General features: G+C 46.1%; 1 protein-coding gene across 4 annotated transcripts in view; it reads right to left on the reverse strand.

Annotated features, from left to right (window-relative positions):
• Positions 1-16,578, reverse strand: part of FGD5 (FYVE, RhoGEF and PH domain containing 5) — a 118,954-nt gene that overhangs the window by 90,814 nt on the left and 11,562 nt on the right. The gene's annotated exons all lie outside the window — the stretch shown is intronic.

Genomic DNA, 16,578 nt, shown 5'->3' on the forward strand with positions numbered 1-16,578 from the left:
TATTTTGCATTACAGGGCAAAAGAGACTTTGCAGATGTATTTAAGATTAACAGATGTTATAATACAGAGATTATCCTGGATTATCGGGGTGAGCCAATCTAGTCACACTGGTCCTTAAAAAAGAAACCGTTCTTTGCCTGGAGTCAGAAATGCAAAGTCTGAGAAGGACTCTTTCTTCATTGCTGTGGGGGCTCCACGGAAAGCATGAGAAAGAATGCAGGCAGCCTCTAGGTGCAAAGACCAGTCCCCCAGCAGGAAAACAGAGATATATCCAATATCCTATTGTATCAGTCCTACATGGAACTGAGGTCAGACAACAACCCAAATGCACTTGGAAGTGGATTCCCCCCCCACCCCCGCAGCCTCCAGATAAAAGCCCAGGCCAGAGGATACCCTGGCTTTGGCCTTGTGTGACCCTCAACAGAGGGCCCAGCCCAGCCCACTGGACTTCTGACCTATAGAACTGTCAGATAAAAAAATGGATGTTTTAAGCCAGTAAGTGTGTGGTATACTGCTATGGCAGCGACAGAAAGCTAATATGTCATCTCAGAAATCACTTCCCTGAACCCTTCATTTTGCAAATGGGGAAAATGAGGCCCAGAAACTAGAACCCAGCTAAAAGGTTACACAGCAGGAGACACAGAGCCAAAGGGACCAGATGTGCTGGGCCAGTTCTTGCTCCCAGAGGGAGACTCAGAGCTCTAAGCCCAAAACCAAACTGTGGAACACAAGGAAAACCTTTGTGAATGACCAAAACCAATCACTTTAGACATGGTGATTTATAGAGAGCCCTTAAGTAGCTCTCAGCCTGCTTCCATCTCTGAGAGGAGAGTCTACCCAGGCTGGACTTTCTTTATATAAAACCCAGCTGTTCCTCAGGCCAAAGAGTTAGAGATGGGATGGGGCAGATGCCAACTCAGAGACCGGGATTCTGAAAAGGCATGTCTAGAGAAGCCTAGTCCTCAAGCTAAAGCCACCTAAATACGTTTTCCCCCAGTGATTACATCTAATTGGCCTATTCAAAGGAAATTAATTTATGCCTGTCACCAGGGCATCATCGATTAGAAGCAACTTGAGAATGAAGGCCCCATGAGCTGAGTAGTTGCCTCTCCAGGGATAATTGGGAGGCAGACCAGACCCCAGCCTCAAAGACATTGTTACATTCACACCTTCCCCTTCTCCTGCTGGGGGAGGAAGTCTCATATAATCCCAGACAATTTTAATGGAGGCTGAAAAAGACAGGGAGGGGGGTCTACTGAAGGCAGCAGAGACAGGCAGAGCCCCAGGCTGGCAGTCTCCACCCCATTGCAGACCTGCACTCTCAGGCACTGTGTCCACCCGCTACATTTCAGACCTCAAACTGGTGACTTTAAACTCTCAGTTTTGGTCACTTGCTGCACCTGTCCATAGCCTTTGTACACTGTGTGTGCCTTTGTGCATGCCATCCCTTCTGTTTAGAATGCCCTACCCACACTTCTTTACCTTGAGAACTTTTACTCACCCTTCAAGCCCAGCTCAAATGTCCAATATGAACCCCGCCAACTTCTCAGGGAAGTCTTTTCTTCAATGGACTTGGCCATTCCTTCTGTGCTTGCTACCAGAATATTGTTAATTTTCCTGTTGTACTTATAATTGCACCCAGTCAGCTGCTTATGGATCTGCCTTTCCCTAAGACCTGAAGTCTGAGCTGCATCTGTGGTCCCCAGCTTCTGATCCTATAGGGACTGGCACTAGCAGATGCCCACTGAATGCTCCTTAAATTGATTTGCATATTCCCCTCTAGATGTAAGGCTCATAAATATTTCCCAAGGTCAGAACTGTATGTAGTAAAATCCCAGACTGTCAGGAGCTTGAGAAAGTCTGTTGCCTGATCCCTTCATTGTACAGCTGAGGAAAGAGAGGCCTGGGTCACATGCGATGCCAAAACAGATGTGAGTTTGAAAAGGAAGGAGCTGGGAATGGGGGAGCCCCCAGGTACGGGGAGGGAGTAAAGCAGTGAGAGTGTGGAGTCCAACCTTCCCAGTGGGAAGTAAGGGCTTTGGCCCAATACACTGTGATGTCACCATGGCCAGCTTGGGCTTCCTGCCTCGTCCAGGGCAGGACCAGCAGAAGAGAAACAGGCTCTGAAGACCTGAATGCAAACCCCAGCTTCTCCTCTTGATACCTGTGTGGCCTCAGGCAAGTCATATCCCTGCTCTGAGCCTCAGTTTCCTCATCTGGAAAGATGACTGTGCCTTTCTCACAGGGTCCTTCCTGACCCTCTCCCTCTGTCCAGCTGACTCCTCATTGTATTTCAGGATCAGGAGTCTCATTTTCTCAGAAGTCTACTCCAGCCACAAATGGTCAGAGCACCTGTTAGAAGCTCTTAGAACTGCCCTTTTTTGGAACACTCAGCACAGATGAATTTAAATAATTGACAGTGCAATTAGGTATTTCATGTCAACCTGCCTTGTTTTGCCTGTTGTCCCAGCACTCAGAACATTGATGGGGCTTGGGGAGAATCTATGCAAAGTCCTATTTGTTTGGGGTGTGCCCCCTCAGCCTCCAGAATACATCCACTTATTTAACAAACTTCTGTTGAGCTCATCTGGGTACCAGGCCCTGTGCCAAATACCAGGGATACACGGATGAGTTTAGGTGTGGAGTCCAAGAGGGGCTCACAGTGGGGTAAGGGAGATGGTTACACAAACACAGGTAAGCAGATTCTACACAGAGGTATGAAGGAGAAAGTGATCAATCCTGGGGTAAGGTCAGCAAGGTGATGCTCACCTGCTGAGGTCCGAAGAACACAAAGAAGACTTTCTGTTCCAGAATATTTTTCCAAGCATTTAACATAGTGCCTGAACTTCCCCGATCAGTGCCATGCCCTTCCTCCTTTGCCCTCACTGTCCTCTCCACCATTTCCCTATGTATATATGAGAGTGGCAGCTTATCTAGTGGAAGGAAGAACTGAGGAACCAAGTCCCCTTTCTGGGCCTAGTTTTTTCCTCTGTAAGGTAAAGGAGTTCTGATAGGCTCGGTGGTATCTTAAAGATTTTATTTATTTATCTGAGAGAGAGAGAGAGAAAGCATGTGCACATGAGTGGGGGGAGGGGCAGAGGGAGAGGGAATCTTAAGCAGATTCCATGCTGAGCATGGAGCCTGAATGGGGCTCGATCTCACATCCTGAGATCAGGACCTGAGCCAAAACCAAGAGTCAGATACTTAACCGACTGCACCACCTAGGCACCCCTGGGCTCGGTGGTATCTTGAAGCTCCCTCCTCAACAATGGGTATAGGGGGGTCAAAGAAAGACCAGAAGTTAGCAGAGGCTTTAACACACAAACATCTCTGGCTGGCCTTGGATGGAGACTTCAGCCCCTCCTCCCCGCCCCCCCTCCCACCCCTCCCCGGAATCTGAGACTGGATCTGGGGAGGGAGTATAAAGGTGAAAAGGGAAGGGCCTCCTCATCCCGGAGGCTGAGCAGCACCCCAAATTCTGAATCCCACTAAGCCACTGACTCACTTCATGGCTCTGAAGCCAGCCCTGACCCCTGGCCTCAGGCCAGCAAGGCAACTTGGATTTGGACCAGGGACCTCCCTGGAAACCAGAGGCAGCATCTACAAGGAGTGTCCTGGGAAGAGAACAAGGGCCCAGAACAATCCCTAGCTGCATGACATCACCCTCCTTTCTTCTGTTATCACCAAGAGCAGCTCCAGGTGTGGACTGGGACCTGCCACACCCTAACACCGGGTCAGTCCTGGGACCCAGTTTTGCTCACCTCAATTCCTCATGGAACACATGGCTCTGAGGCAGTTACCCGTGAGTTCTAGGTCCGATTCTGCCATTAGCTTAATAATCATTCTGCCATAGCTAATTAGCCATTAGCTATGGGAGCTTGGACAAAACTCTTCAAGCCTCTAGTTCTTTTTCTGCTCTTTATCACCCCTTCCTTGGTATTTTCTAAACCCTCAGTCTTAGAGAGAGCTTCTCTTCCTGCTGTTCTTCAGATCCCTTCTTCATAGTAGGTACAATCATAATAATATCCATAATTATGTCAAGAACCTACTTCATGCCAGGCCCTGCACCAAGGCACTAGGCCCTTGGGTTGGCATGGGTTACTCTTAATCTATCACTATCTATCATCCCCATTTTACAGCTGAGGAAACTGAGACACACCCCAGGAAAATGGCTTACCCAAGGCACCACAGAGAAAGTAACTGCCTATCTCCTAGTCTTGTTCAGGTCTTTGCTTGCCTACTCCAAATGGTGGTTGTTGGGAGAATCAGTGGAGCTAACAGGCATGGAAAAGCTTTGTAAACTGTAAAGTACAGTGCACAATTAAGTGACTGCCACACTTCAAAGTTTCATAACTTTCTGGGTTTTCTATCCCAGCTTTCTGGCCCACAAAAGGAATCTCCAGGACAGCCTCTCTGGCTTGGGTTCAGCCAGCCCCTCTGCACATACCCACGGCTTCCTAAGGTGGGGCAACTCTTGCCAGGAGCAAGAGACCAGTGGAGCTGGGACCTGCCTCCTTATGCCCCACTGTGGGTTCTGACACTGTGCTCTAGGTTCTCAAACCCTCTCTGTTTGCCTCCTCTGCCACATGATGTCTTGGAGCCTCAGTTTCTTCACCTATAAAACCGGGCTGATAATCAGTGAGAAAACATATATAAAGGACTGGAGTGCAAATATGTATATAAGATACTGGCAGACCATGGAATCTGCGGAGTGTTGCTTCCCTTCCCCATTCACATCCTTAATTTCACTTCCATTCTTGTACACAGAGTGTGAGGAGGTTATTATAATCCAAGAGTTTAAGATCCAATAGTTATATATCCCTAAACTACTTCTTAACCTGACATACCTTCTCCCCTTCAACCGAACAAAAGGCCTGTTTTTGAAAGATGGGCAGAAACCATTTCTCCACTTCCCCTAATGCGTCTGGCACAGGGTTTTGTAAATCACTGATGAAATCATTGGTGAAAAAGACTTATAAATATGTATACCCAACAGATCACATTTATTAAAAGAAGACTGCCCAGATCATATGAGATGAGGTGGGGCTTCCGAGTGTTCCTTAGAAACCCTAGACTCCAGTGGGTGAGGATTCACAGATGTTCGCTTCCCATTTCATGGACACAGACACTGCTACAGTGTTAACAATAACAGCTAAAGTGTATTGGGCACCTAAAAGGCATCCAGGCCCCAGCTACATTCTTTGCGTTAACTCATTCAAACCTCACAACAATCTCTTGAAGTAGGTAGTGTCATCTTCCCTGTTTTTACAGATGAGGTGGCTAAAGCACAGAGTTGTTAAGTAATCTGTCCAAGAACACACAGCTAGAAACTGACAGAGATGAACCCAGCCATCTGCTCTAGAACACAGGCTCCCAACCCCCATAATATACCCCTTTATATAATCACCACCCCTCATTAGGCTATAAGAGCAGCATTGCAATCCATAACTCCCAACTTCCAAGATGTCTATTCATCATGATGGTCTCATTATCCGACTTCCAAGGATGTATTAAAAATTTGAACTTATGAAAGAGAATTATAATAACAAACTCTTGCCTTCTTTGTTGGGGTTCCAAGTAAGATTTCATTTGAAAAAGGATCCTGCTACAACATAAAGTTTGAAAACCACTGAGATTAAGTGTGTGAGGGAACCCCCAAGAAGCACCAAATAACCAATCTTCCCATCCGCTTCATTGCAGCTGGGCCCTTGACTCCAAAAGGAGGCCAGAGTGCAGGAGGCTACCACATCTCCAAGTGCGGCCTTTTCAGCAGGTGAGCTTTTTAGTGCTTCAAAGGACTCAGATACAGTGGTAAGGGGCATGAAAAATATGTTTCATTGTACCAGGAGATGTCTTCTGGAATTGGTTCTAGAGCTGATACTGAGTCTTCCTATGGTCTTCTAGGACCTCTCCAACCTTGGAGCCTGGACGCTTTTCAAGGTTGCTGAAGCAGTACCTACAGCAGCCCACCTGCTCCCTTAGGACTCTCACTACCCAGCCAAAAACAATCCCAAGAGCTCAGATTTCCTGGCCTGTGCAAGTTACAACAGTCTCAAGGCAGATTCTGGTATCCTTTCCAATTGTGTTTAATTACTGATCATGAATGAGAGCTCACTACCTCTCGAATCCCCCCTGGACATATCTCTCAGTATAAGAAAGTCTCATCCAGAGTACAGAACTTAAGATCTCTGTAAGGCAGGACGTGTGTGTGTGTGTGTGTGTGTGTGTGTGTGTGTGTGTGTGTGTGTGTGTGTGTGTGTGTGTGTGTGTGTGTGTGTGTGTGTGTGTGTGTGTGTGTGTGTGTGTGGTGGTGTCTTATTTTCTTAATTAAAATCATGCAAACAAGCCTGAAATGTCAAGTTCTTGGGTCACGCCTTGACCTGGAGAAACTTCTCTTGGGCTCCAGACCAAACTCATGCATGAAGAGAAAGGGTCTGTTTACATAGAGACCAGCCACATCAACCCAAAAAACAATCCCAACCCTGAGACATTCATCTTGCTGGAAAATGGCCAAAGACACAGGCTTCTCCAAGACAGGGAAACACTGCAATCCTCAGGGGCAAGCTCAGAACTCCCCAGCACATGGCTCAGCAGCTGCCTTCATCTTTTGAAGGCTGGACAGTCTTGGGGCATACTCAAGGAGCCAGATGAAACCCATTAATTCATCACTCAGAAATTATTACGAGCTTTTTGTCCTGTTGACCTGGAGTACTGTGAGCATGGATGATAAATTCCCCAAGGGCCCTTCCTGAGCCTAGCCAGGCGATCTAAGGAAGCGTTAACCTCCTGCATAATATTATGCCTTTGATATTACTGCACTAGTGTGTGCTGTTCTCCCTCTATATACTTTTTATATCATCCCCTGGCCATGTGGATCTGAGCAAGTAGATAGTCATTATAAGCTGTCCGTTCTGAATGCCTATAATAAGGACATTTCCGTTCTGAAGATTCATACTCCATTGTGTGTCCTCACCCTTGACAGCTGGAGGGTCAATTTCAGTTGGGAAGTTCTCAAAGGGAGTGAACCAGAAAGAGGGATGAAGCCATACCTAGAGCTCCCTTCCTTCCTGTCCTAGCTCCGTCACTTAACTGGCTTACAAATCATGTCACCACCCTGAACCTCAGTTTCCTCTTCTTTTAAAAAAGTAAAACCGGGTAACTACTGCCAAAGGGACATTCAGCGGATTAAATGAAGTGATGCACATAAAGTGAGACAGCCTCACAGCTGAGGTGACAGCACGGGTGCTGGAAACTGCCTTGCTTAAAATTCTGGCTCTGCTGTGACCTTGGGCCCTTTTACTTAACTGTACCTTAGTTGCCTCATCTGCTGAGCATAGACCTTCTTAAAAAGCATCTATGTGGCAGGGTGGTGTTTTGGATTAACTGAGTTAATGCATACCAAGGGCCCAAGACAGTGCTTGGCATAGAGTGAACATGCAGTAATGTCTCATGTGCTGTGGGCATAGCAGCGTATGTTCGCCTCGGCCCCCAGCAGCAAAGTATGAGACTGACAGTATCATCTTTTAATACCCAACAAAGCCCTTGTATACACACCGTCTCTGACTCCTCAGGATAGCTCAGTGATGAAGAGACCATCATACCATGTGAACAGGTGAGAAAACGGAGGCTCAGATCAGATGACAAGGTAAAGGACGAAGGCAGACCTGAGCTCATTCTCTCTTCCTGCCATGCCACGCTGCCTCTGTGGTTCTGTCATCTGTGCTGCCTAACTGCCATCAACCACCCTGAGAAACGCTATGCTGGGGAGTTCCAGAGTGGCGGGAGCTCTGGTTTATTCTGTTCCCAGTGACTGCAGTAGCTGTGGCTCAGAGACCTTCACACTACAGAGGCTCAAGAAGCTAGGTCCTTTTGCCATGCCTCAATCTCTTGCCCTTGAGACACCTTAACTGTGGTGGCTTCTTTTCCTCCATTCTACCCCACATCTGACAATCACTGTGCTAGAGTACCAGCTAATCATGTCACTCTCTTGCTCTAAAACCTTCAATAGCTCCCTATGGCTCACAGATTAAATCAATTCACATAGGAAGGACAAGTGCAAATGCAGCATACTCATTTTCAAGAACCTCCCAGCCTTATCACCACATACCCTTCCTCTAGCATGGCTGGGCCAGTCCTCTCTTACTTCTCTGGGCCACCACAGTCTTCTGTAAAGAGCACTCAGATGGTGAACTCAGAACTGCTAGTCCTGAGCAGTTCCAGAGCAGTCACAGGTGGGAGAGACACCTGAGACCCAGATGCTCAAAATTTCACATAGCCAGGGGCAGAGCCAGGATCTAAATTCCAACCTGTTTATACTCCCAGAACCATTCTGAAAAACAAATAAATACTCTTTGCTATGATTTTCAAATTATTTGCTGGTCTGACCCTAAATGTCCAAGTCCTATGAAATGGTCTGAAGAGTTCAAATAATTCAAACGTTTTTGGATCTTAACAGTTCTTTCCAATGGCATCTCATTAAAGTAAAATCTAAATCTTTTCCAAAGGCTCCTGCCCACTCCCCACTCCTATCACTCTCCCTGTTTTGTTCTGCACTCCAGCCATGCTGGCTTCCTGGCCTCTCCACAAACCTTATCAGGGTCCTCCAGCCTCAGGGTCATTGTCTCTGCTGTTCCATCTGCCTGGAATGCCCTTCCCCCGATGATGGTTTGATCATTATCCAGGTTTCACTCAAATATCACCTCCTCAGAGAAGCCTTCCTTGACTATCTTGTCTAAAATGTCCCTCCCATCAGTCACTTCCTATCACATTGCTCTCCCCCCCCCACAAAATAATCTCACACAAAAGAATGATTTTGTTATCTATGATTATCTTGTTTACTTCTCAGCCTGTTTGCTGTCTTCCTCTCCCTAGCAGAACACCACAGCTGCCAGAGCAGGGACCTTATCTGTCAGCTCCCTACTGTATCTGAAGCTCACAGAACACAGCCCAGCACATAGTAGGCACCAGCACATAGTAGGCGCCTGGGATATACAGATGACTTTTCTCTTTGGCTGCATCCTATACATGATATGTTCACCCCTCATCCACAGGCAGAGGACAGCAAGGCCCAATACCCCAAGCACCACCCAAATTCAGGCTGGAACAAAGACTTCACTCCTCCTCTGGGGCTCAGCTGGTCAAGAAGACCTGCTGCTGACATTTCACCAAAGAACTCTTGCAACAAGACTGTCTTCTATTAGTGAGAATTATTTTCACACTTCCCACAGGGGGAAACCCTGATTTTATGAAGGTAAAACCACATCATGATTAACACTTAATCAAGATTTCGTCTATATTATAGCTCTGCAAGCAAAAAAAATAGTTGGGGGCCTTAATATCATGCTAGTAAATGTTACAATAAGTGTGCTTCCGACACGATTTTCTTATTAGGGTCCTTCCCTGTAAATTTTATTGCATTTAATTAAAAATTATTGCTAAAAGAAACGGCTGCAGATGGTCTTATTTTAAGTCAGAAAATTAAAAACTGAACATTCTCATCAGTCAATTTCAACAAGAAGCACAGCCGCATGCATTAGGAATGTGATGGTTTTGAGATTATAATAATTTTTATGGCATTTCCAGGTCCTTTCAATGAAACTTAATGAAAGCTCTGCATGAGTTCATTTGTCAAAAACATAATAATAATAGGAAGGCTCCCAGCTTACAGGCAGATATAAAGATACCCATGAATACCATGGCTGGGATGTGCCAAAAATCCAGGCATGCAGCTCTCAGCACCAATGGAATTAGTCAGCGGGAGGTTTAGTTGCAGCTCTGCCGTGTACCCACCCAAGGATTTATAGCTGAGGCTGTAAATCACCTTTGTATTACAATGATGTGTATATTCGCTGCGGCAGCACCATCTACGGTTGTAAAAAATAAAAATCAGGCTTCACTCTCTCAGGGAATCACTTCAGCAAAATATTTACTGCATTCTAAGGATGGTGAATGTGTGCTAGGGGCTGGAAAGGAGGGAGAGAGGGCTCTTAACCCTAGATTTTGTGCTGGATTTAGGAATTCTTAGCCGCAGTCGCTGTCCTTGGTCTGGACTGCCTGGACTGCCTGTACAATTCTGTCTCCTAGCTTTATTACTTGGCTTGTATCCTTTAACTTTTAAGTACTGAATTCTTATTACTTCTTGCTTGTCTTTTACTGGAAACCAACTCAAATCTTTTATTTATTTGGGCCCCAACAGGCTGTAACAAATAAATAAAAGGATGAGGAAAGCAAAGGCGGCCCCAGGCTAGCTCCGGAGTCAGCCCCGGAGAAGTGGAGGCTGTGTTCACTGTGGAACCCCACTCCCTCCCTTCCTGCTGCTAAGGCTCCGCCCGGTCTTCATGTTCTCCAGAGGGGACCACCACAACGGCCTCTTGACTAGTCTCCCTGCTTCCCTCTTCTTCATCCCTCCACTTCACCGTGCCAACAGAGTGCCCGTGCAAATGCACCATCTCCATTGTGTGCCCGCCCTGCTGAAAACCGCCATGGTCCCCCCACTGCCCAGGAGCAATGCACTCATTCATCAGGCTGATATTCAAGGGACTTTTTGGCTGGATCCCAACTGTGAGGTCCATCTGAGCACTTCATGGTCCTTTCTTACCCCCAGACTCATGCACAGTCTTGTGTTCTTCCTGAACTGTTTGTCTCCACCATGAACTCCTGTTCCTCTGCCAAAACCCACTTCAAGTGTCTCCCAGATAGTCCAGGCTGCCCACGGCCCCTCCTCCAGAACACAAGGGGCTTCTAGCAAAACCTTTATCCCATGGGTTCTAATGACCTCTCTTAGTCTCTCTCCCCAGCGGGGCTGGAATGCCTTGAGGGTGGAAACCTCTAGTACCTGGAACAGTAGCTGATGTTTGGCAGATACTGAACAAATGTTAGCAGAGTGAGTGATGAACTCGCTGAGCTGGTGCAACATACCACTCTAAGAACTGGAAATCAGAAAAATGTGGTGTTTGAGTTTAGTCCTTAGTCTTTCAACCCAATCTCCTCCATATATTCTCCATGCCTGCCGATGATATGAGCTGTTTTCCAGAGAAAAGATATCAAAGCACCTCCTGCCAAGATTAAACCATGTTTACTGCAGCTTCACCTGCTAAAAACACAGGTCTGTGTTTCTGCACATGTCCTTGCATCTCTTTCCTACCTCCATGTGTCAAGAGCCTACTTTTCTTTCAGTCTCCATGAAGCCATCCTACCCTCCTCTGAACTCCTACCTTTTGGATCCTGAGCATTTTCTCTCTCTCTCTCTCTCTTTTGTTTTAGATTTAATTTACTTATTTCAGACACAGAGAGAGAGAGCACAAGTGAGGTGGGGGGCAGAGGGAGAAGCAGATTCCTCACTGAGCAGGGAGAGCTTGACGCAGGGCTTGATCCCAGGACCCTGGGATCATGACCTGAGCCCAAGGGAGACGCTTAACCGACTGAGCCACCCAGGCGCCCCTAGATCCTGAGCATTTTCTACCTTGCATTTCAGGCACTTGGGTAGAAGTCCTCTTGCTACCCTCCAACAATAAGTCCACTGAGGCCAGTGATGGTACCTGGTCTACCTCTCTCTGTCCATATTTCACTGGGTACAGTTCCTCAAGAATCAATCATTTCTCAAAAGGTCATCATCAGCCAAAATACTGAATTAATGCTCCCACTCCTTATCCTCATACAAACACTGTATAATATGGCCAACCCACAAACTCTTGAACATGTAATTCAAGCTGCTTTCCAACAATGAACAGCTCTATAAGAATGCTGGGCTGGGAGAAGAGAGTCCTGAAATGCTGGACCTCAGACCTTTCACAGCTCTCTCTGGAAGGCATGAGCACTCATGAGCTGCTGCTCCTGGGTGGACTGAATCATCTGAAGCTCCCCTAACAAGCAGTACAACCCAAACAGATGGCCCGCTCCAAACCCAGAGCTCTTGGTTGCTCTGAGGGCACAACGGGCAACAGGAGAGTAAGCATCCCCCACTGTGGCCCTGAGGGAAGGCAAGATGTCTGAGTAGCTCATTAGCAAGTTCTAGCAAAGCTTGTCAGCCTTCTTGATGAGCCACCAACAGAGCAGCAAATCCATCACCCAACAGAAAAGTAAGGAAAGTGTCCCTCCATTCTTCCTTGAGCCCTCCGGACCAATAAACAAAGCCAACATTTGGATGGTGGCTGTGCTACCTTGTCTTCTGCAAGGGAGACACTACAACTGTTGGATGAAGACCACCAGAAAACATGGCATTTTTTTCAACCACAGGAAACAGGAGGTAGTGGAAAGAGTACTGGATTTAGAGTCAGAAAGACTTGGATTCGAATCTGATTTGGCCACTTATTACCTGTGCAACAGATGATAGTTTATAGCACTTGAAACTAATGTGCCTAACTAATCGTGAATTATAAGTGAAATAACAACTGTAGTCAGAGTCACAGAGCCAGGCATATCTACGGGATGATAAAAACTTTGGTTCTGCTGTCCTTGGTGTAAGAGGCTGCTAATGACTCCAAATCACTATCACTCAGGCTGCTGTCTGCGGCCCTGACCCCAACCCAGGAGCAAGTTAGAGGTAATGCTGATACCACACCCCACAGCTGAAGCTTTTAAGTTTATGGTCCCAGTTTTATTGATGTGGTGTCCTGAACATGAAGTCAAACTCATGCAGAAGAACCATCATATGAGAGAGAAAAGGAGAGACAGAGAGAGACATCCCCACAGTCAAAGGGACCAGATTCTCAGCCCATTACCTCTGGAATCATTCAAATCCTGGATCCACCAACAAGTGACCTTACCATATCACTGAGTAATAGCTAATATTTACTGATCATTTCACTATGCGCAATATTAACTCCTTCTGTCTTAACAACGTTATGAGGCAGGAACTACTGTGATTGCCTATGACAGATAAACCAAGATGCAGATCTTGTCCCAGGTCACACAGATAGTAAGGGTTGGAGTACAGACTCAAACCCCAGGCAGCTTGGCTAAAGCCCACATGCTTGGCCCCTGTGCTCTCACAGGCTCTCCCTGGGCTCCACTGCCCTCATCTGCATACATAAAGAGCTACCATAAATGCATCAAGAACAACATGGGGACTGAGCATAACAGCTGGGAGAACAGAGAGAGAAAGAAACAGATGAGAAAAAGCCAGTGTGGCAATATGTAAATGGTAAATCTAGATGGTGGACAAATGAACGTTCACTGTAAAATCTCTTTCAATTTTTCTATAAGTTTGAATATTTTCATAATGAAATGGGGAAAAGCAGCTTCAGGGATCTGTGTTGGTGTATAATGCTAAGTGATTAAAGCAGACTCATCATTGTGCAAAAAATAAATACACAATTACGGGGATTTAAATGAGACACTTAGGACAAGTCAGTTTATGCAGTGTTCTGCATCAAATGGGTATTTATTAAGTGTATACAAAGCACCTAGCATTGCATTGCTGAAGACAGGTGCTTAATAAATGATAATTCTTTGATCATTGTGAAGCTCAAAACCACCAATTTGCATGGAATCATAAAACTCCTGGTCATCAACACACATTTATTAAGCTCCTAGCACATAATCAACATATACTGAGGGGCCATGGGATACTCAGAAGTAAAGAGTAGAGTAAGTAAAGAGTAGAGTAAGTAAAGAACTAGAGTTCTAACTGAGGACATTAAACAGTCTATTTGAAAAGTAAATGTTAGACTAGATCTCTGGTCCATTTTTTCTTTTTCACAAAGGGTCAAATCGGGGGGGGAAAAAAAGAATGGTCTGGGGATACGCTTTAAACTAAAAGATGACGAAACTTTCTGTATACCATGGGGAAAATGTACATAAGTAACAATGTATACAATTTTATTTCACAAGACAGAAAATTGTTAGTAAGATTACTGCAGCTCCTAAAATGTTATTATCTGGGTATATAAATCTCAAAGGCAGTAACCACATAGAAGAAACTTTACAATCATCCATTAGACCCTGAGCTGCTACTCTGATTCAGAGGTCTCTAAGGGCTCTCTGAATTCTATTTTATACTCTACGTGTTTCTTGAAGGGAGGTACTTTTAAGTGGAAAAAGGGCTTGGATTTAAATAACAGTGAATCACACCGGAGAGAGAGTTATTCCCTTTTCAGTCTTTTTGAATCCTTCTGATTATGCCAACAAGAAAGTCTCTGTGTGGTGCCAGGACGTCTTTAACACCTCTCCCTGTTTAACAAAGGGGCCAGGCTTCCAGCGCCAGTCTTGGCAAGTAATAACCTCAAGCTAGAATTTACCCGTTATTTTCCTTTCCTTTGTATCATATTCGTATAACTGCCTTCTATTTATGGCAACCAATAGTGTTTTTCCATTTCCCAACACTGACACAAAATTTCCTTTCTAAATATTTTTGAAGTAAAAAAGAGAGACTGATTGAAAGAAAAACAATAAGTAAGTGATAGTATAGGCAGTAGAACAGAAATGATAAAAGTGGTACAGGAGAGGCAAATGGTTGAGAAATACAGATCTGCTCCAATCTTGCCATTTTACAGATGAGCAAACTGTGGCCTAGCCTTTTCCAAGATCCCGCAGCAGGTCAGTGACTGAGTGGGCTTTGAACCCACATCTCCTGATACACCGTCCTGCACCCTCTCAGGGCTGTTGATATTTATTCCCTGATCCCCACATTGAAGCAAGGTGCGGGACAGGACAAGGAGCGGAAGGAGGAGGAACGGCCCTCTTGCCCCATCCTGTGCCGCTCAGCCCGAAGCAACCCTGGGCACCCCTAGGCACATGTCTCAGATCAGCAGCACCCCAGCCGCTAGGTTCTCAAAGCCCCTGTTCAGGTGGGGAAGCCACTAGGACCCCACCCCCACAGCAGTCCCTCATGCCTCTCAACTTGATGTGTCTGAAACCTCCCTTGCCCAGACCTGTTTCAGCCCAAGGCGAGGATTTCTCCCCCTCCCTTTGCTTCCATCTGTTTCATGCCGGAAAACGGAAGAAAGCTTTGCTCACTGATTGATGTTCAGGAGGATGTGGTTCCTGCATGGGAGATTTATCTGGTCAGTCTGGCCTTCTGTGAAGGAACATCAGAGTAGAGCAACAGTGCTCTGAGTCTGACAGTCCAAGATACTCAACCATGGCCCCAGGCTGTAGCATCAAATGTGAGAAAATGCAGGGAAAGCACCCAGCACAACGCCCGGCATACAGGAAGCAGTCAAGGTATGGTAGCATTGACATTTTCTTGGGTATTTTCCCCTTATTATCAGGTTAATTTGGATGAAGGGACCTTTTTGGGGTTTTGGGCAAAGTACAGATCAAGGCAACAGGGACTCGGCAAATGGCCAAGCAACCCGTGCACTGTACAACCCCGGGGCAGGGGGTGGAGGTAGGGGGGTTGAATGTGAATGTGGCCCTGAAGCGGTACAGTGCACAGCCTGCACAATCAGATCTGGCACCCCTCAGTGTAATTCACTAAGGATGCCTGAACCAGATGTCAGGAAATCTTGAGCCCTGGCACTGATTTCTCCACTAAATTGCTGAGCCACCTTAGGTAAATCCCTTTCCCTCTCTGTGCCTCAGTTTACTCCTCTGTAAGAGGACCAAATGTCTGAAGTTCCCTTCCAGCTATAAAATTCAGTGATTCTACAGAAGCCAACTTCGATTGCTGAAGGGCTGTCATACAAAAGAGGAAATGAGCTCCCTTGCCTGGCTTGAGAGGGGGAGAGCCAGCATGAGTGGGGTAGGGATATTAGGAGACAGCTTTTGCCTCAGTCAGAAAGGAAAATTTAATCAGGATACCTAGCAACAGATGAGGCAGCTCTGGGAGATGGTGAGTTCCCTGTGGCTTGAGGAATTCAAGTACAGACTGGGTTAGAGAAAGGCCTGTTAGAGTGGAAGGCTTGATCATCTGCCCTTTGAGATCCTTTCTAGGTGATTCTGGTTTCAGAGCTTGGTTCTATTTTCATTAACGCTAGGAGGCACTCAGCTAGGTCTGGATCCTGTCAAACCCTGCTGGTAACTATTAATGCAATGAACTGGTCGGCTGTGTAGCTCTCACCCTTGTAGAGTTTGCACACGTCCACACTCTCCAAATTAAACTCAGTCCCTCCAACAGTGTTAGTGTTTACCCTTGCCCCAGCAAACAAACCCTTTCATTCTGGAAAGAACTAATTAATGGCCTTACCCAGACTTGGGGGAGGGAGAAGATGGAGCCAGGGTGGGAAACCATGTAAAAAACTCAGGAGAATAAACCACATAAACACTTCTAGCATCTACACTCCAGCGACAGCTCATGCTAATTGCAAATCATCTTATCTATTCATTACTGCAGGTGCCCTGGGAACTCCCAGCAGTAGCAGCTGTGTGGGACTGGGTGAAGTCACTGCACACAAGGGGTCAGAATCAGGATATCCTTTAAAATCACTGCCATTTTCACTTGTATTAATTCCAATCAGGTGCTCCCAAAGAGAGTAAATGGTTGAGGCTGAATTGCATTGCCTTTAAGCTGCATCCACAAGGTACAAGGAACAGCAAGATTTGGCAGTTATCCACTTGGGATGATCAATAAGGGTATTCAGTCAGTCTTGGGAAGGTGGGGTCAGAAAATCCCCACTGTTGTCAATAATTTCAGTGTTT

The sequence above is a fragment of the Zalophus californianus genome, chromosome 1 (assembly GCF_009762305.2).
Source record: "Zalophus californianus isolate mZalCal1 chromosome 1, mZalCal1.pri.v2, whole genome shotgun sequence".
In the NCBI taxonomy this organism is placed as follows: Eukaryota; Metazoa; Chordata; class Mammalia; order Carnivora; family Otariidae; genus Zalophus; species Zalophus californianus.